This window comes from Arachis hypogaea, chromosome 5 (genome assembly GCF_003086295.3).
Source record: "Arachis hypogaea cultivar Tifrunner chromosome 5, arahy.Tifrunner.gnm2.J5K5, whole genome shotgun sequence".
NCBI lineage: Eukaryota > Viridiplantae > Streptophyta > Magnoliopsida > Fabales > Fabaceae > Arachis > Arachis hypogaea.
Window position 1 is genome coordinate 28,875,543 of NC_092040.1, and position 22,001 is coordinate 28,897,543.

Genomic DNA, 22,001 nt, shown 5'->3' on the forward strand with positions numbered 1-22,001 from the left:
CGGTGGGAGTCACCCCACCATGATATGATCTTCCAATTTCCTTTCTTATGTCTAGTTCATTTTTTCATTTTTGGTTGTCTTCTAAAAGTTTAGTCATATAGGATGTAAATAGTTAAGTTCTAAAGAGTTTTGTTGTAGTAGTTTGGTTTTGGAGTCTTAATATACTCGTGTACGTGACCAGGTTTTTGCGTAAGCGACCCTTTTTTTTGTTCCAACCCCGCGTACACAGCCACTCTTCGCGTATGCAGAAGCGTGATAAACCATAATTTTATGGTTTATCTTGTATTGAATTGAGTGGATTTTATCAACTTATCTTATATTTATTCACTGATATAGCATGGTTTTGTGAATTTCTCCTAATTGTGCTTAGTGATTAAAAACATACTTTTTGAGACTTTAAGTAATTGATTTATTTCACTTATTCCTTCTATTTGGTGCCTTGACATATGTATTCAAGTGTTTCAAGATATATAGGGTAAGAATGGTATGGAAAAGTGAAGAAGATAACATGCAAAAGTGAGGAATCATAAAAATTAGATGCTTAGGAATTTTGCCAGCCTGCGTACGTGGTGCACGAAATTGCAATCACACTTTGCAACTCCGCACAACTAACCAGCAAGTGCACTGGGTCGTCCAAGTAATACCTTGCGTGAGCAAGGGTCGATCCCACGGAGATTGTCGGCTTGAAGCAAGCTATGGTTATCTTGTAAATCTTAGTCAGGATATCAGAAATTATCAGGATTGATTGTGAAAAAGAACAAAAGAACATGAAATGATTACTTGTTTTGCAGTAATGGAGAATAGGTTGAGGTTTTGGAGATGCTCCATCTTCTGAATCTCTGCTTTCCTACTGTCTTCTTCTTCAAACACGCAAGGCTCCTTCCATGGCAAGCTGTATGTAGGGTTTCACCGTTGTCAATGGCTACCTCCCATCCTCTCAGTGAAAATGTTCCTATGCTCTGTCACAGCATGGCTAATCATCTGTCGGTTCTCGGTCAGGCCGGAATAGAATCCAATGATTCTTTTGCGTCTGTCACTAACGCCCCGCCTGCTAGGAGTTTGAAGCACGTCACAGTCATCCAATCATTGAATCCTACTCAGAATACCACAGACAAGGTTTAGACCTTCCGGATTCTCTTGAATGCCGCCATCAGTTCTAGCTTATACCACGAAGATTCCGGTTAAAGAATCCAAGAGATAACTACTTAATCTAAGGTAGAACGGAGGTGGTTGTCAGGCACACGTTCATAGTTGAGAATGATGATAATTGTCACGGATCATCACATTCATCCGGGTTAAGAACAAGTATTATCTTAGAATGGAAGCAAGCATGATTGAATGAGAAACAGTAGTAATTGCATTAATCCATCAAGACACAGCAGAGCTCCTCACCCCCAACCATGGGGTTTAGAGACTCATGCCGTGGAAGATACACAAAGAAAACGTGTAAAGTGTCATGAGATACTGATACAATGTCAAAAGATCCTATTAATAGTAAACTAGTAGCCTAGGGTATACAGAAATGAGTAAATAACATAAAAATCCACTTCTGGGTCCACTTGGTGTGTGCTTGGGCTGAGCAATGAAGCATTTTCGTGTAGAGACCTTTTCTGGAGTTAAACGCCAGCTTTTATGCCAGTTTGGGCGTTTAACTCCAAGTTTTATGCCAGTTCCAGCGTTAAACGCTGGAATTTCTGAGGCTGATTTGCCACGCCGGTTTGGGCCATCAAATCTTGGGAAAAGTATGGACTATCATATATTGTTGGAAAGCCCAGGATGTCTACTTTCCAACGCCGTTGAGAGCGCGCCAATTGGGCTTCTGTAGCTCCAGAAAATCCACTTCGAGTGCAGGGAGGTCAGAATCCAACAGCATCTGCAGTCCTTTTCAGTCTCTGAATCAGATTTTTGCTCAGATCCCTCAATTTCAGCCAGAAAATACCTGAAATCACAGAAAAACACACAAACTCATAGTAAAGTCCAGAAAAGTGAATTTTAACTAAAAACTAATAAAAATATACTAAAAACTAACTAAATCATACTAAAAACATACTAAAAACAATGCCAAAAAGCGTATAAATTATCCGCTCATCACAACACCAAACTTAAATTGTTGCTTGTCCCCAAGCAACTGAAAATCAAAATAGGATAAAAAGAAGAGAATATACTATAGACTCCAAAATATCAAGGAAACATAGCTCCAATTAGATGAGCGGGACTAGTAGCTTTTTGCCTCCGAACAGTTTTGGCATCTCACTCTATCCTTTGAAGTTCAGAATGGTTGGCATCTATAAGAACTCAGAACTCAGATAGTGTTATTGATTCTCCTAGTTAAGTACAATGATTCTTGAACATAGCCAGTGTATGAGTCTTGGCTGTGGCCCAAAGCACTCTGTCTTCCAGTATTACCACCGGATACATACATGCCACAGACACATAATTGGGTGAACCTTTTTCAGATTGTGACCCAGCTTTGCTAGAGTCCCCAATTGGAGGTGTCCAGGGTTCTTAAGCACACTCTTGTTGCCTTGGATCACAACTTTATTTCTTTTTCTTTTCTCTTTTTTTTCGAAATTTTTTTTTTGTATCCACTGCTTTTTCTTACTTCAAGAATCAATCTAATGATTTTTTAGATCCTCAATAACAGTTCTCTTTTTTCCTCATTCTTTCAAGAGCCAACAATTTTAACATTCTCAAAACAATAAATTCAAAAGACATATGCACTGTTCAAGCATTCATTCAGAAAACAAAAAGTATTGTCACCACATCAAACTAATTCAACTAGTTTCAAGGATAAATTTCGAAATCCTGTACTTCTTGTTCTTTTGTGATTAAAGCATTTTTCATTTAAGAGAGGTGATGGATTCATAGGACATTCATATCTTTAAGGCATAAAGTTTCAATTTTATTAATTATGAATTAAGAACAAGACTCAAAGATAAATATAAGATGAGACTAAAAATAAAAAAAAATAAAAATAGAAAACAAAACAAAAGAAAAAAAACGCAAAAACATAGGCTCCTAATGATAGAGGTTTTCACAGAGTTAGGACTCAACAACCTTGATTTTGAGAAGTGGATGCTCCCTCAGCTTGAGAGGAGAGCTTTTGGCATTTCAACTCTTGGAGTTCACGCCCCTGCTTCTCTTGTTCCTTCAGCAATTTGCAGAGCATGCAGTTCTGATTCTGCTGTTCTTCCTTCAGTTGCTCCATAGTCTCTTGCAACTTGGTGATAGATGCTTCCAGGCTGGTCCAGTAGTCAATTCTTGGGAATTCATGGAGGAATTCCTGCGCCCTCCTCTTGATAGAGTTGTCTTGCATTTGTCCTTCCATTGACTTCTTGGTGATTGGGTGTTCAATGGGTATGAACTCATCTACTCCCATCTTCACCCCAGCCTCTTTACAGAGCAAGGAGATCAAGCTTGGGTAAGCCAATTTGGCTTCAGTGGAATTCTTATTTGCAATTGTGTAGATTTCACAAGCAATCACATGATGAACCTCCACTTCTTTTCCAAGCATGATGCAATGAATCATCACTGCTCTCTTGATGGTGACCTCAGAACGGTTGCTAGTGGGTAGTATGGAACGCCCAATAAAGTCTAGCCAACCTCTTGCAATTGGTTTGAGGTCTCCCCTCTTGAGTTGGTTTGGGACACCCTTTGAATTGGTTATCCACTTAGTTCCAGGGAGACATATGTCCTCTAGAACTTGATCCAACCCTTTATCTGCTCTCACCATCCTCCTATTAAAGGAATCAGGATCATCTTGCAGTTGAGGTAGTTTGAAGATTTCTCTTATTTTGTCCAGATGGAAGTACATAACTTTCCCTCTGACCATGGTTCTATAGGTATGGTAAGCAGTTCCAGTCATTCTCTGCTTATCTGTTAGCCACAGATTTGAGTAGAATTCCTAAACCATGTTCCTTCCAACCTTTATTTCAGGATTGGTTAGAACTTCCCATCCTCTGTTTCGAATTTGCTCTTGGATCCCCGGATATTCATCTTCTTTCACATCAAATTTAACTTCCGGGATCACTGACCTCAGACCCATTATTTTGTGATAATGGTCTTCATGTTCTTTGGTTAAGAACTTCTCTTGATTCCAAAGATTCTTTGGATTATTCTCTTTCTTTCCTCTTAAATTGGTTTGTTTTCCCTTAGGAGCCATGATCTTGATGAATCTTGGCTTAGTGATCACGGAAAAGCACACCAAACTTAGAGGTTTGCTTGTCCTCGAGCAAAAGAAAGGAAAGAAGAGAGAGAGAGGAAGAGGAAATTCGAATGGTGTGGTGGAAAGAGGGAGCCAAACGTGAATTTATAAGGTGGGGAGGGGAGTTCTTGAAAAGAGATTTGAGAAGATATAGAAAGAAATTGAGAGAAAGGTGAGTTTTTGAACAAAATTTGGGAATGATTTAAAAGATTTGAAGAATGATTTTAGATTTTTGAAAATTTGAAAGTGAATGATAAGAGATTGAAATGTGTTTTTGTAGAAAAATATGGGTAAGAAAAGGAAAGTTTGAAAAAATTTGATTTGAAAACAAAATTGTGGTCCCCCCATCTTACTGGCGTTAAACGCCCAGAATGGCACCCATTCTGGCGTTTAACGCCCATTTGGTGCCCCTTTTGGGCGTTTAACGCCCAGCCAGGTGCCCTGGCTGGCGTTAAACGCCAGAAATCCTTTATCACTGGGCGTTTTTCTGAACACCCAGGATGCTGCACACCTGGCGTTAAACGCCCAGAATGGTGCCCATTCTGGCGTTTAACGCCCAAAATGGCACCATTCCTGGCGTTAAACGCCCAGAATGGTACCCATTCTGGCGTTTAACGCCCAAAATGCCCCTTACTGGCATTTTTTCACCAGTAAGCTCTTTTTCTCTGCTTTTTGAGCTGAATCCTTCTGTAACTCTGTGAATTCCTTCATTTTTGATACTTGCCTCTGTAAAAACAAAACATATAACCTCCTAATGACTGGGTTGCCTCCCAGCAAGCGCTTCTTTATTGTCTTTAGCTGGACCTTCACTGAGAATCATTCAAGTCTCAGTTTTGAGCATTCCTGCTCAAGATTGCCTTCAAGATAATGCTTGATTCTCTGTCCATTAACAATGAACTTTTTGTCAGAATCAATATCCTGAAGCTCAACATATCCATATGGTGATACTCCTGTAATCACATACGGACCCCTCCACCGGGATTTAAGTTTTCCTGGAAACAGTCTGAGCCTAGAGTTGAAGAGCAGGACTTTTTGTCCTGGCTCAAAGACTCTGGTTGACAACTTCTTGTCATGCCATTTCTATGCCCAATCCTTTCTTCGGGCTACCACAGTCCATTCCAGGATTCTCTTTAGCTCTCTGTTAGAGACTTCAGCTTGCCCATTTGTCTGTGGATGATACGGAGTTGCCACTTTGTGGCTAATTCCATATCTAACCATAGCAGAGTATAGCTGTCTATTGCAGAAATGAGTGCCTCCGTCACTGATTAGTACTCTGGGAACACCAAATCTGCTGAAGATGTGTTTCTGGAGGAATTTCAACACGGTCTTGGTATCATTAGTGGGTGTAGCAATTGCTTCTACCCACTTAGATACATAGTCCACTGCCACCAGAATGTAAGTGTTTGAGTATGATGGTGGGAATGGCCCCATGAAGTCAATTCCCCATACATCAAACAATTCTATCTCTAATATCCCTTGTTGAGGCATGGCATATCCATGAGGCAAGTTGCCAGCTCTTTGGCAACTGTCACAGTTACGCACAAACTCTCAGAAATCTTTATAGAGAGTAGGCCAGTAGAAGCCACATTGGAGGACTTTAGTGGCTGTTCGCTCACTTCCAAAATGTCCTCCATACTGTGATCCATGGCAATGCCATAGGATCCTTCGTGCTTCTTCTCTGGGTACACATCTGTGGATCACTCCGTCAGCACATCTCTTAAAGAGATATGGTTCATCCCAGAGGTAATACTTGGCATCTGAAATCAATTTCTTTCTTTGCACGTTGCTGTACTCCTTTGGTATGAACCTCACAGCTTTATAATTTGCAATATCTGCAAACCATGGAGCTTCCTGAATGGCAAAGAGTTGCTCATCTGGGAAAGTCTCAGAGATCTCAGTAGAAGGGAGGGACGCCCCAGCTACTGGTTCTATTCGGGACAGATGATCAGCTACTTGGTTCTCTGTCCCTTTTCTATCTCTTATTTCTATATCAAACTCTTGCAGAAGCAACACCCATCTTATAAGCCTGGGTTTTGAATCCTGCTTTGTGAGTAAGTATTTAAGAGCAGCATGGTCAGTGTACACAACCACTTTGGATCCAACTAGATAGGATCTAAACTTGTCAATGGCATAGACCACTGCAAGTAACTCTTTTTCTGTGGTTGTGTAATTCTTCTGTGCGTCATTTAGAACATGGCTGGCATAATAAATGACGTGTAGAAGCTTGTTATGCCTCTGTCCCAACACTGCACCAATGGCATGGTCACTGGCATCACACATTAATTCAAATGGCAATGTCCAATCTGGTGCAGAGATGACTGGTGCTGTGACCAGCTTAGCTTTCAGGGTCTCAAATGCCTGCAGACATTGTGTGTCAAACACAAATGGTGTGTCAGCAGCTAACAGGTTACTCAAAGGTTTTGCAATTTTCGAAAAATCTTTTATGAACCTTCTGTAGAATCCTGCATGCCCCAGAAAGCTTCTGATTGCCTTGACATTGGCAGGTGGTGGTAATTTTTCAATTACCTCTACCTTTGCCTTATCCACCTCTATTCCCTTGCTTGAAATTTTGTGCCCAAGGACAATTCCTTCAGTCACCATAAAATGACATTTCTCCCAGTTTAAAACCAGGTTAGTCTCTTGGCACCTTTTCAGGACAAGTGCTAGGTGATTAAGACAGGAACTGAATGAGTCTCCATATACTGAAAAGTCATCCATGAAGACTTCCAGAAATTTCTCTACCATGTCTGAGAAGATAGAGAGCATGCACCTCTGAAAGGTTGCAGGTGCATTGCACAGACCAAAAGGCATCCTCCTATAGGCAAACACGCCAGAAGGGCAGGTGAATGCTGTTTTCTCTTGGTCCTGAGGATCTACTGCAATTTGGTTGTAGCCTAAATAGCCATCCAAAAAGCAGTAATAGTCATGCCCAGCTAGTCTTTCTAGCATTTGGTCTATGAATGGTAAAGGAAAATGATCCTTTCTGGTGGCTGTATTGAGCCTTCTGTAGTCAATACACATACGCCACCCTGTGACTGTTCTTGTAGGAACCAGTTCATTTTTTTCATTATGAACCACTGTCATGCCTCCCTTTTTGGGGACAACTTGGACAGGGCTCACCCAGGGGCTATCAGAAATAGGATAAATAATTCCAGCCTCTAGTAATTTAGTGACCTCTTTCTGCACCACCTCCTTCATGGCTGGATTTAGCCTCCTCTGTGGTTGGACCACTGGTTTGGCATTATCCTCCAATAGGATCTTGTGCATGCATCTAGCCGGGATAATGCCCTTGAGATCACTTATGGACCACCCAAGAGCTGTCTTGTGTGTCCTTAGCACTTGAATCAGTGCTTCCTCTTCCTGTGGATTTAAAGCAGAGCTTATAATCACTGGAAAAGTGTCACCCTCCCCCAGAAATGCGCACTTCAGGGATGGTGGTAGTGGTTTGAGTTCAGGTTTGGGAGGCTTATCCTCCTCCTGAGGAAATTTCGAAAATTCCCTTGTTTCCACTGATTCTTCTTGATCAGGCTGAGTGATGAGCGGATATTTTATACGCCTTTTGGGAGTAATTTCATGTAGATCTTAGCATGTTTCAGTTAGTTTTTAGTAGAATAATATTAGTTTTTAGGCAAAAATCATATTTCTGGACTTTACTATGAGTGTGTGTATTTTTCTGTGATTTCAGGTATTTTCTGGCTGAAATTGAGGGAGTTGAGCAAAAATCTGACTTAGGCTGAAAAAGGATTGCTGATGCTGTTGGATCCTGACCTCCCTGCACTTGGAATGGATTTTCTAGAGCTACAGGAGTCCAATTGGCGCGCTCTCAACGGCGTTGGAAAGTAGACATCCAGGGCTTTCCAGCAATATATAATAGTCCATACTTTGTGCGAAGATAGACGACGTAACTTGGCGTTGAACGCCAAGTTCATGCTGCTGTCTGGAGTTAAACGCCAGAAAAACGTCATGATCCGGAGTTGAACGCCCAAAACACGTCATAACCTGAAGTTTAACGCCAAGAAAGGCCTCTAATCGTGGATAGCTTTAGTCTCAGCCCCAGCACACACCAAGTGGGCTCCAGAAGTGGATTTCTGCACCAATTATCTTAGTTTACTCATTTTTTGTAAACCTAGGTTACTAGTTTACTATTTAAACAACTTTTAGAGACTTATCTTGTACCTCATGACATTTTCAGATCTGAATTACATACTTTTTGACGGCATGAGTCTCTAAACTCCATTGTTGGGGGTGAGGAGCTCTGCAGCGTCTCGATGATTTAATACAATTCCTTTGTTTTCCATTCAAACACGCTTGTTCTTATCTAAGATGTTCATTCGCGCTTAATTATGGAGGAAGTGATGATCCGTGACACTCATCACCTTCCTCAATCCATGAACGTGTGCCTGACAACCACCTCCGTTCTACATCAGATTGAATGAATATCTCTTAGATTCCTTAATCAGAATCTTCATGGTATAAGCCGGATTGATGGCGGCATTCATGAGAATCCGGAAAGTCTAAACCTTGTCTGTGGTATTCCGAGTAGGATTCTGGGATTGAATGACTGTGACGAGCTTCAAACTCCTGAAGGCTGGGCGTTAGTGACAGACGCAAAAGAATCAATGGATTCTATTCCAACCTGATTGAGAACCGACAGATGATTAGCCGTGCTGTGACAGAGCATAGGAACGTTTTCACTGAGAGGATGGGAAGTAGCCACTGACAACGGTGACACCCTACATAGAGCTTGCCATGGAAGGAGCCTTGCGTGTGTTGAAGGATTTCAAGGAAGAGTTGAAGTCAAAGGACAAAGCATCTCCAAAACTCCAACATATTCTCCATCAATAAAGTAACAATTCCTTATTCGAAATACTTTGACTTCTTATCATTAAAACGAATTAATCCTATTGGCATCCTGACTAGGATTAATAAAATAAACATAGATTGCTTCAAACCAATAATCTCTGTGGGATCGACCCTTACTCACGTAAGGTATTACTTGGACGACCCAGTGCACTTGCTGGTTAGTTGTGCGGATTACAAATTCGTGCACCAAGTTTTTGGCGCCGTTGCCGGGGATTATTGAGTTTGAACAATTGAAGGCATATTTTATTTCTTAGATCAGGAATAATTTATTTTTATAGAGTCATTAAATTCTGATAGGATAATTTCTTTTCAAAAAAAATTCTTTTCAAAAAAAAATTTATTTTCCTTAATTAATTGTTAATTTTTCGTGAGTTTAGTGTCTTATTCTAAGTTTGGTGTTAATTGCATATTTGATATTTTTCTTTAAATTTTCGAACTTGTGTTATTTGTTCTTCATTGATCTTCAAGTTGTTCTTGGTTATTTTTCTTGTTTGATCTTGAGTTTTTCTTGTTTTGTGTCTTTTCTTATTTTTCTTGTGCTTTTTCAAAACATTAACTTTCAAAAATTATACTTTTATCCACAAAAATAATACATCTTTAAAATACATTACATTTTTAACTCAGTTGGTTATAACGTTGGCTTATGTTCTTGGCAATTGGGCACCAGTTCTTTTGAAAATCTTTTTCAAAAATAATTTTTCTTGATTTAATCTGTGCCAAACTTTAAGTTCGGTGTTTTCTTGTTAATTTTGATATAATTTTCGAAAATTTGTCTTGGTTTTCTAAAAATTTTAAGTTTGGTGTTCTTTCTTTTGTTCTTGGTGTTCTTGTGAATATTCAAGGTGTTCTTGAGTCTTTCTTGTGCTCTGATCTTAAAATTTTTAAGTTTGGTGTTCCTTGGTGTTTTCCCTCCAAAAATTTTCGAAAATAAGGAGCATTGGATCTAAAAATTTTAAGTCTTGTGTCTTTTGTGTGTTTTTCTCTTTCATCATAAAATTCAAAATTCAAAAAAATATATCTTTTCTAACTAATTTTAAACTATATTTTCGAAAATTTTCTATAAAAATTCAGATTTCAATTTCAAAATATTTTCAATTTCTTCTTTTTGTTTCGTTTTTAGTTTTATTTTTAAAAAAAAATAAAAATAAAAAAATATAAATTTTTATAAAATAAATAATATCAACATACATATCATCTCTTTTATTCCATCATGGAATTAAGTGGGAATGAACAGTCCAGGAGGACTCTGGGGTCATATGCTAACCCCACTACTGCTTCATATGGGAGTAGTATCTGTATACCCTCCATTGGAGTTAGTAGCTTTGAGTTGAATCCTCAGCTCATTATCATGGTGCAGCAAAACTGCCAGTATTCTGGTCTTCCACAGGAAGAACCTACAGAGTTTCTGGCACAATTCCTACAAATTGCTGACACGGTACATGATAAAGAAGTGGATCAGGATGTCTACAGATTATTACTGTTTCCATTTGCTGTAAAAGATCAAGCTAAGAGGTGGTTAAATAACCAGCCTAAGAACAGCATAAAAACATGGAAACAACTGTCAGAAAAATTCCTGAATCACTATTTCCCTCCAAAACGGATGACACAGCTAAGGCTAAGCATCCAAGGCTTCAAACAAGGAGATAATGAATCCCTTTATGATGCCTGGGAGAGATACAAAGAGATGCTAAGAAAATGCCCCTCTGAAATGTTTTCAGAATGGGTGCAATTAGACATCTTCTACTATGGGCTTACAGAAAAAGCTCAGATTTCTCTAGACCACTCAGCTGGTGGATCTATACATATGAGAAAAACAATTGAAGAAGCTCAAGAGCTTATTGATACAGTTGCTAGAAATCAGCATCTGTATTTAAGCAGTGAATCTTCCATGAAAGAAGAAGCTAAAACAGTAACTGCTGAACTCAGTCCGGTGGATCAGGCTAATGAAATTAATCAGCAATTAGACTTTCTAACTCAGCAGCTAGCCGAATTCAAGGAAATATTACAGGAAACAAGAATGGCAAACAGGAATATGGAAGTGCAATTAAAGCAGATAGAAAAGCAACTGTCAAAACAAATAGCAGAAGAATGCCAAGCAGTTCAATTAAGAAGTGGGAAAACATTAAATACCTCACTTCAAAGCAGCAGAAAACCAAGAAATGAACAATTGGTTACTCAAAATCCCTCTGAGGACAGTCAGAGCCCAGAGAGGAATAAAGCTGGCGTTGAACGCCCAGACCATGCTCATTTCTGGCGTTCAACGCCAGAAACAAGCATGAATCCGGCGTTGAACGCCCAAAGGGAACATGGTTCTGGCGTTCAAACGCCAGTAACAAATGGGGAGATGGCGTCTAACGCCACTCTAGCTTTTACCCCTAGCATTCAAATGCCAGTGGGTGATCAGTCACAAATAAGTGCTGATAACAACCCTTCTAAAAAGGCTTCCCAACCCACTTCTGTAGGTAATAAACCTGCAACAACTAAGGTTGAGGAATACAAAGCCAAAATGCCTTATCCTCAAAAACTCCGCCAAGCGGAACAGGATAAGCAATTTTCCCGCTTTGCAGACTATCTCAGGACTCTTGAAATAAAGATTCCGTTTGCAGAAGCACTTGAGCAAATACCATCTTATGCTAAGTTCATGAAAGAGATCTTAAGTCATAAGAAGGATTGGAGGGAAACCGAAAAAGTTTACCTCACTGAAGAATGCAGTGCAGTCATTCTGAAAAGCTTACCTGAGAAGCTTAAAGATCCTGGAAGCTTTATGATACCATGCACATTAGAAGGTACTTGTACCAAGCAAGCTTTATGTGATCTTGGGGCAAGTATCAACCTAATACCTGCATCTACTATCAGAAAGCTTGGTTTAACTGAAGAAATCAAACCAACCAGGATATGTCTTCAACTTGCTGATGGCTCCATTAAATACCCATCAGGAGTGATTGAAGACATGATTGTCAAGGTTGGGCCATTCGCCTTTCCTACTGACTTTGTGGTGCTGGAAATGGAGGAGCACAAGAGTGCAACTCTCATTCTAGGAAGACCTTTCCTAGCAACTGGCCGAACCCTCATTGATGTCCAAAAAGGGGAAGTAACCTTGAGAGTCAATGAGGAGGAGTTCAAGTTGAATGTTGTCAAAGCCATGCAACATCCAGACACCCCAAATGACTGCATGAGTGTTGATATTATTGACTCTCTGGTAAGAGAGGTCAATATGGCTGAGAGTCTCGAATCAGAGCTAGAGGACATCTTTAAAGATGTTCAGCCTGATTTAGAGGAATCAGAGAAGATAATAGAACCTCTGAAAATCCCTCAAGAAGAGGAGAAACCTCCAAAACCCGAACTCAAACCATTACCACCATCCCTGAAATATGCATTTCTGGGAGAAGGTGATACCTTTCCTGTAATTATAAGCTCTACCTTAGAGCCACAGGAAGAGGAAGCACTAATTCAAGTGCTAAGGACACACAAGACAGCTCTTGGGTGGTCCATCAGTGATCTTAAGGGCATTAGCCCAGCCAGATGCATGCACAAGATCTTACTGGAGGATGACGCCAAACCAGTGGTCCAACCACAAAGGCGGCTGAATCCAGCTATGAAAGAAGTGGTGCAGAAAGAGGTCACTAAATTACTAGAGGCTGGGATTATTTATCCTATTTCTGACAGCCCCTGGGTGAGCCCTGTCCAAGTTGTCCCTAAGAAAGGAGGGATGTCAGTGGTTCATAATGAAAAAAATGAACTGGTTCCTACAAGAACAGTTACAGGGTGGCGTATGTGCATCGATTATAGAAGGCTCAATACAGCCACCAGAAAGGATCATTTTCCTTTACCATTCATAGACCAGATGCTAGAAAGACTAGCAGGTCATGAATACTACTGCTTCTTGGATGGATATTCAGGTTATAATCAAATTGCAGTAGATCCCCAGGATCAGGAGAAAACGGCATTCACATGCCCATCTGGAGTATTTGCATACAGAAGGATGCCATTTGGCCTGTGCAATGCACCTGCAACCTTTCAGAGGTGCATGCTCCATTTTCTGATATGGAAAAATTCCTGGAAGTCTTCATGGATGACTTTTCAGTTTTTGGAGACTCATTCAGCTCCTGCCTTAACCATTTAGCACTTGTTCTGAAAAGATGCTAAGAGACTAACCTGGTTTTAAACTGGGAAAAATGTCACTTTATGGTGACTGAAGGAATAGTCCTTGGGCACAAAATTTCGAACAAGGGAATAGAGGTGGACCAAGCTAAGGTAGAAGTAATTGAAAAATTGCCACCACCTGCTAATGTTAAGGCAATCAGAAGCTTTTTGGGGCATGCAGGATTCTATAGGAGGTTTATAAAGGATTTTTCAAAAATCGCCAAACCTCTGAGCAACCTGCTAGCAGCTGACACGCCATTTATCTTTGATAAAGAGTGTCTGCAGGCATTTGAGACTCTGAAGGCTAAATTGGTTACAGCACCAATCATCTCTGCACCAGACTGGACATTACCATTTGAATTGATGTGTGATGCCAGTGACCATGCCATTGGTGCAGTGCTGGGACAAAGGCATGACAAGCTTCTGCACGTCATTTATTATGCTAGCCGTGTCCTAAATGATGCACAGAAGAATTACACAACCACAGAAAAAGAGCTACTTGCAGTGGTTTACGCCATTGACAAATTCAGGTCCTATTTAGTAGGATCAAAAGTGATTGTGTACACTGATCATGCTGCTCTTAAATATCTACTCACAAAGCAGGATTCAAAACCCAGACTCATCAGATGGGTGTTGCTTCTGCAAGAGTTTGATATAGAAATAAGAGACAGAAAAGGGACAGAGAATCAAGTAGCAGATCATTTGTCCCGAATAGAGCCAGTAGAAGGGGTGTCCCTCCCTCTCACTGAAATCTCTGAAACTTTTCCGGATGAGCAACTCTTTGCCATCCAGGAAGTGCCATGGTTTGCAGATATTGCAAACTACAAGGCAGTGAGATTCATACCCAAAGAGTACAGTAGGGTGCAATCAAAGAAATTAATCACAGATGCAAAGTACTATCTTTGGGATGAACCATATCTCTTTAAGAGATGTGCAGACGGAGTAATCCGTAGATGTGTGCCTAAGGAAGAAGCGCAAAAGATTTTATGGCACTGCCATGGATCACAGTATGGAGGACATTTTGGAAGTGAGCGAACAGCCACAAGAGTCCTCCAAAGTGGCTTCTACTGGCCCACTCTCTATAAAGATTCCAGAGCATTTGTGCTTAATTGTGACAGTTGCCAAAGATCAGGCAACCTACCTCACAGTTATGCCATGCCTCAACAAGGAATCTTGGAGATTGAGTTGTTTGATGTATGGGGTATTGACTTCATGGGTCTTTTCCCACCATCATACTCAAACACTTATATTCTGGTGGCAGTGGATTATGTATCCAAATGGGTGGAGGCTATTGCAACACCCATTAATGACACTAAAACAGTGTTAAAATTCCTCCAGAAACATATTTTCAGCAGATTTGGTATCCCTAGAGTATTAATCAGTGATGGGGGCACTCATTTCTGCAATAAACAGCTTTACTCTGCTCTGGTACGTTATGGAGTTAGCCACAGGGTAGCTACTCCATATCACCCACAAACTAATGGGCAAGCTGAAGTCTCAAATAGAGAACTCAAAAGAATCCTGGAACGGACTGTAATTAACCGTAGAAAGGATTGGGAAAGAAGCTTGGATGATGCTCTGTGGGCATACAGAACAGCATTTAAGACCCCTATAGGGACCTCTCCATACCAGCTTGTGTATGGAAAGGCATGTCACTTGCCAGTGGAACTGGAACACAAGGCCTACTGGGCAACCAGATTCCTAAACCTTGATGCCAAGTTAGCTGGGGAAAAACGATTGCTCCAGTTAAATGAGCTAGAGGAATTTAGACTCAATGCTTTCGAGAATGCAAAAATTTACAAGGAGAAAGCAAAAAGATGGCATGATAAGAAATTGTCATCCAGAGTCTTTAAGCCAGGGCAGAAAGTTCTGCTATTCAATTCTAGGCTCAAATTATTCCCTGGGAAATTAAAATCCCGGTGGAGAGGTCCATATGTAATTACAAGTGTGTCACCATATGGATACGTAGAGCTTCAGGATAATGAATCTAACAAAAAGTTCATTGTTAATGGACAGAGAGTTAAACATTATCTTGAAGGCAACTTCAAGCAAGATTGCTCAAAACTGAGACTTGATTAGAGCTCAGTGGTAGTCCAGCTAAAGACAATAAAGAAGCGCTTGCTGGGAGGCAACCCAGCCATTTACAAAGTTTATTTACTAATTAAAATAAATTTTCTTTTCTTTACAGGTATGAGTCCAAGTATCTTCAAAGGTGAAATAGCAATTGGTTGAAGTCACAGAGTTACAGGGAAATTTGGAAGCTCACTGGCATGAGAAAGCCAGTAAGAAACACTTTGGGCGTTAAACGCCCAAAAGAAGCACCCACTGGGCATTTAACGCCAGTAAGGGTAGCCATATGGGCGTTAAACGCCAGAAAGGAGCATCTTCTGGGCGTTAAACGCCAGAAAGAAGCACCTTCTGGGCGTTTAACGCCAGTCTGCTAGCATCCTGGGCGTTCAGAAAAACGCCCAGTGACAAAGGACTTCCTGGCGTTCAACGCCAGAAAGAAGCATCAGCTGGGCGTTGAACGCCCAGGAGAAGCAGCATTTGGGCGTTAAACACCCAAAACATGCATCGTTTGGGCGTTTAACGCCAGGATGGTGGGAGGAGGTAAAATTCATTTTTCTTTATAATTTTTCTAAATTTTTATGTTTCAATTCATGATTTCTTGCATAAACATGTTTCAAATTGTCATCCCTCAAATCAAATTAGTTTTCTAAAAATCCTAATTTCTAAAATCCCTTTTTCAAAAGTATCAAATATATCTTAATTCATAAACACAAATCTTTTTTTTTCAATCCAAATCTTTTTCAAATCTTTTTCAACTCATCATATCTTCTGGATTTCGAAATTGCCTCTCCCTCTATCCCTCTCCTTTTTCTTTCTTTTGCTTGAGGACAAGCAAACCTCTAAGTTTGGTGTGAGTTGCCATGATCACTGAGCCAAAACTCATCAAGATCATGGAACCTAAGGGAACAGGAAGAGCAAGGATGTGAACTGAAGGAACTAAAGCGTCAGAAGCTATTCCTTGAAGGACCAAGCACCCCACAGACTAGAGGAACATCCACTTCCCAAAAATACAGGTTGTTAAGTTCTAATTTTAAGCTTTAACTCTGTGATAGTATTTTTATAGAAATTTACCTTAGAAGTTATATAGGAGTAGTAGTAATTAGTGTGTCTATTTTGATTTTATTTCCAATTAAGCTATAATTTATTTTTCTCATCATCATCAGGCATAAATAAAGTAGTAGATTTTTTTTAGAATAAAGAAGTAATCTATATTTTTCGAGTTCTCAATAATAAAAATTATAATTAATTATATGTGGTGGCAATACTTTTTGTTCTCTGAATGAATGCTTGAACAGTGCATAATTTGTACTTTGAATTTGATGAATATTGGCTCCCGAAAGAATGAGGAACACGAAAAATATTATTGATGATCTGAAAAATCATGAAATTGATTCTTGAAGCAAGAAAAAGCAGTCAAAAAAAAAGAGAGAGAAGAAGGAGCAATAGAAAAAGCCATGAGCCCTAGGCAAGAGTAAAAAGGATCCAAGGCTTTGAGCATCAATGGATAGGAGGGCCCAAGGAAATAAAATCCAGGCCTAAGCGGCTAAACCAAGCTGTCCCTAACCATGTGCTTGTGGCATGCAGGTTCAAGTTACAAACTTGAGACTGAGTGGTTAAAGTCGTGATCCAAGGCAAACAGAGTGTGCTTAAGAGCTCTGGATACCTCTAACTGGGGACTTTAGCAAAGCTAAGTCACAATCTGAAAAGGTTCACCTAGTCATGTGTCTGTGGCATTTATGTATCTGGTGGTAATACTGGAAAACAAAGTGCTTAGGGCCACGGCCAAGACTCATAAAATAACTGTGTTCAAGAATCAACATACTACACTAGGAGAGTCAATAATACTATCTGAATTCTGAGTTCCTAAGGATGCCAATCATTCTGAAATTCAAAAGATACAGGGAGATGCCAAAACTGTTCAGAGACAAAAAGCTACAAGCCCCGCTCATCTAATAAGAATCTGAGCTTCATTTAAAACTCTAAAATATTATTACTTCTTAATTTCTGTTAAAACCTATTTTATTTATCTAGTTGCTTGAGGACAAGCAACAGTTTAAGTTTGGTGTTGTGATGAGCGGATATTTTATACGCTTTTTGGGAGTAATTTCATGTAGATCTTAGCATGTTTCAGTTAGTTTTTAGTAGAATAATATTAGTTTTTAGGCAAAAATCATATTTCTGGACTTTACTATGAGTGTGTGTATTTTTCTGTGATTTCAGGTATTTTCTGGCTGAAATTGAGGGAGTTGAGCAAAAATCTGACTTAGGCTGAAAAAGGACTGCTGATGCTGTTGGATCCTGACCTCCCTGCACTCGGAATGGATTTTCTGGAGCTACAGGAGTCCAATTGGCGCGCTCTCAACGGCGTTAGAAAGTAGACATCCAGGGCTTTCCAGCAATATATAATAGTCCATACTTTGCGCGAAGATAGACGACGTAACTTGGCGTTGAACGCCAAGTTTATGCTGCTGTCTGGAGTTAAACGCCAGAAAAACGTCATGATCCGGAGTTGAACGCCCAAAACACGTCATAACCTGGAGTTTAACGCCAAGAAAGGCCTCTACTCGTGGATAGCTTTAGTCTCAGCCCCAGCACACACCAAGTGAGCCCCAGAAGTGGATTTCTGCACCAATTATCTTAGTTTACTCATTTTCTGTAAACCTAGGTTACTAGTTTACTATTTAAACAACTTTTAGAGACTTATCTTGTACCTCATGACATTTTCAGATCTGAATTACATACTTTTTGACGGCATGAGTCTCTAAACTCCATTGTTGGGGGTGAGGAGCTCTGCAGCGTCTCGATGATTTAATACAATTCCTTTGTTTTCCATTCAAACACGCTTGTTCTTATCTAAGATGTTCATTCGCGCTTAATTATGGAGGAAGTGATGATCCGTGACACTCATCACCTTCCTCAATCCATGAACGTGTGCCTGACAACCACCTCCGTTCTACATCAGATTGAATGAATATCTCTTAGATTCCTTAATCAGAATCTTCGTGGTATAAGCCGGATTGATGGCGGCATTCATGAGAATCCGGAAAGTCTAAACCTTGTCTGTGGTATTCCGAGTAGTATTCTGGGATTGAATGACTGTGACGAGCTTCAAACTCCTGAAGGCTGGGCGTTAGTGACAGACGCAAAAGAATCAATGGATTCTATTCCAACCTGATTGAGAACCGACAAATGATTAGCCGTGCTGTGACAGAGCATAGGAACGTTTTCACTGAGAGGATGGGAAGTAGCCACTGACAACGGTGACATCCTACATAGAGCTTGCCATGGAAGGAGCCTTGCGTGTGTTGAAGGATTTCAAGGAAGAGTTGAAGTCAAAGGACAAAGCATCTCCAAAACTCCAACATATTCTCCATCAATAAAGTAACAATTCCTTATTCCAAATACTTTGACTTCTTATCATTAAAACGAATTAATCCTATTGGCATCCTGACTAGGATTAATAAAATAAACATAGATTGCTTCAAACCAATAATCTCCGTGGGATCGACCCTTACTCACGTAAGGTATTACTTGGACGACCCAGTGCACTTGCTGGTTAGTTGTGCGGATTACAAATTCGTGCACCACTGAGCATCCTTGAAGATGTCCTCAAGCTCTGATTCTAGGCTTTCAGTCATATTGATCTCTTCTACCAGAGAGTCAATAATGTCAGCGCCCATGCAGTCATTTGGTGTGTCTGGATGCTGCATAGCTTTTACAGCATTCAACTTGAACTCATCCTCATTGACTCTCAAGGTTACTTCCCCTTTTTGTACATCAATGAGAGTTCGTCCAGTTGCTAGGAAAGGTCTTCCTAGAATGAGAGTTGCACTCTTGTGCTCCTCCATTTCCAGCACCACAAAGTCAGTTGGAAAGGCGAATGGCCCAACCTTGACAATCATATCCTCTATTATGCCTGATGGATATTTAATGGAGCCATCAGCAAGTTGGAGGCATATCCGGGTTGGTTTGACTTCTCCAGTCAACCCAAGCTTTCTGATAGTAGATGCAGGTATTAGATTGATGCTTGCTCCAAGATCACATAGGGCTGTCTTGGTGCAGGCACCTTCTAATGTGCAAGGTATCATAAAGCTTCCTGGATCTTGAAGCTTTTCTGGTAAGCTTTTCAGAATGACTGCACTGCATTCTTCAGTGAGAAACAGTTTTTCAGTTTCTCTCCAATCCTTCTTATGACTTAAGATTTCTTTCATGAACTTAGCATAAGAAGGTATTTGCTCAAGTGCCTCTGCAAACGGAATCTTTATTTCAAGAGTCCTTAGATAGTCTGCAAAGCGGGCAAATTGCTTATCCTGTTCCGCTTGGCGGAGTTTCTGAGGATAAGGCATCTTGGCTTTATATTCTTCAACCTTAGATGCTGCAGGTTTATTCCTTACAGAAGTGGTTGAAGAAGCCTTGTTAGAGGGATTACTGTCAGCACTGTCAGTTGTCTGATCATCCCTTGGCGTATGAACGCCAGGATTGGGTGGAAAATGGGCGTTTAACGCCAACTTTTCCCCCTTTTCTGGCGTTTGAACGCCAGAACTGGGCAAGGAATGGGCGTTTAACGCCAGCTTTCCTTCCCTTTCTGGCGTTTGAACGCCAATAACATTCCTCTCTGGGCTCTTACTGTCCTCAGAGGGATTTTGCACAGTGGTTTGGTTGTCCCCTGTCAATTGTTCCTTTTTTGGCTTTTTACTCTTCTGAGCAGTGTTATTCAGTGTCTTCCCACTCCTCAGTTGAACTGCTTGACATTCCTCTGTTATCTGTTTAGATATTTGTTGTTTTGCTTGATTCAACTGCAGTTCTATGCTCTTGTTAGCAACTTTAGTTTCATGGAGCATCTCTTTAAAGTCTGCTAACTGTTCTGTCATCAGGAGCAATTGTTGATTAAGCTCAATTATCTGTTCTTGAGGACTAGGGTCAGTGACTATTGCCATGACTTCCTCTTTTGGAGAGAACTCATTGCTAGAGTACAAATATTGGTTTCTAGCAACAGTGTCTATAAGCTCTTGAGCTTCTTCAATTGTCTTCCTCATGTGTATAGATCCACCAGCTGAGTGGTCTAAAGACATCTGAGCTTTTTCTGTAAGCCCATAGTAGAAAATGTCTAACTGTACCCACTCTGAAAACATTTCAGAGGGACATTTCCTTAGCATACCTCTATACCTCTCCCAGGCATTATAAAGGGATTCATTATCCTCTTGTTTAAAGCCTTGGATGTCCAGCCTTAGCTGTGTCATCCTCTTTGGAGGGTAAAAATGATTCAGGAATTTGTCTGATAACTGTTTCCATGTCTTTATGCTTGCTGTAGGTTGGTTATTCAACCACCTTTTAGCTTGATCTTTTACAGCAAATGGAAACAGTAATAGTCTGTAGACATCCTGATCCACCTCTTTATCATGTACTGTGTCAGCAATTTGTAAGAACTGTGCCAGAAACTCAGTAGGCTCTTCCTGTGGAAGACCGGAATACTGGCAATTTTGCTGCACTATGATAATGAGTTGAGGATTTAGCTAAAAGCTGCTTGCTTTGATGGGAGGTGTACATATGCTACTCCCATATGCAGCTGTAATGGGGTTAGCATATGACCCCAGAGTCCTTTTGGACTGATCAATCCCACTTAGATCCATAATGGATTGCAAATAGATATATTTATTTATTTATTTTTTTATTTTTTGAATTAAACGAAAAAAATAAAATAAAATAAAAGGAAATTAAGATAAAAATTCGAAAATCAAAAAGAAAATAAGATAAAAGCAAATTGAGAACTGAATCAATTAGTTAATTAAAAAGATTTTGAAAAGAGCAATTAAAAAGATATGATTGAAAAGTTTTTATGAAAAAGATTTGATTTTTGAAAAGAGGAAAGAGAAAAACAACAAAATGACACCAAACTTAAAACTTTTAGAAAATCAAACACTAATTTTCGAAAATCTTTAAGAGAAAAACACAAAGAGGACACCAAACTTAGAATTTTTATGAATCAAAAAGGAACTAAGAACATGCAAAATTGAAAAACTAAAAGCATGCAATTGACACCAAACTTAAAATGTGAAACTAGACTCAACTAAAAGACTCTAAACCAACAAAAATGAAACAGTCCTAATCTAAGCAACAAGATAAGCCGTCAGTTGTCCAAACTCGAACAATCCCCGGCAGCGGCGCCAAAAACTTGGTGCACGAAATTGCAATCACACTTTGCAACTCCGCACAACTAACCAGCAAGTGCACTGGGTCATCCAAGTAATACCTTGCGTGAGCAAGGGTCGATCCCACGGAGATTGTCGGCTTGAAGCAAGCTATGGTTATCTTGTAAATCTTAGTCAGGATATCAGAAATTATCAGGATTGATTGTGAAAAAGAACAAAAGAACATGAAATGATTACTTGTTTTGCAGTAATGGAGAATAGGTTGAGGTTTTGGAGATGCTCCATCTTCTGAATCTCTGCTTTCCTACTGTCTTCTTCTTCAAACACGCAAGGCTCCTTCCATGGCAAGCTGTATGTAGGGTTTCACCGTTTTCAATGGCTACCTCCCATCCTCTCAGTGAAAATGTTCCTATGCTCTGTCACAGCATGGCTAATCATCTGTCGGTTCTCGGTCAGGCCGGAATAGAATCCAATGATTCTTTTGCGTCTGTCACTAACGCCCTGCCTGCTAGGAGTTTGAAGCACGTCACAGTCATCCAATCATTGAATCCTACTCAGAATACCACAGACAA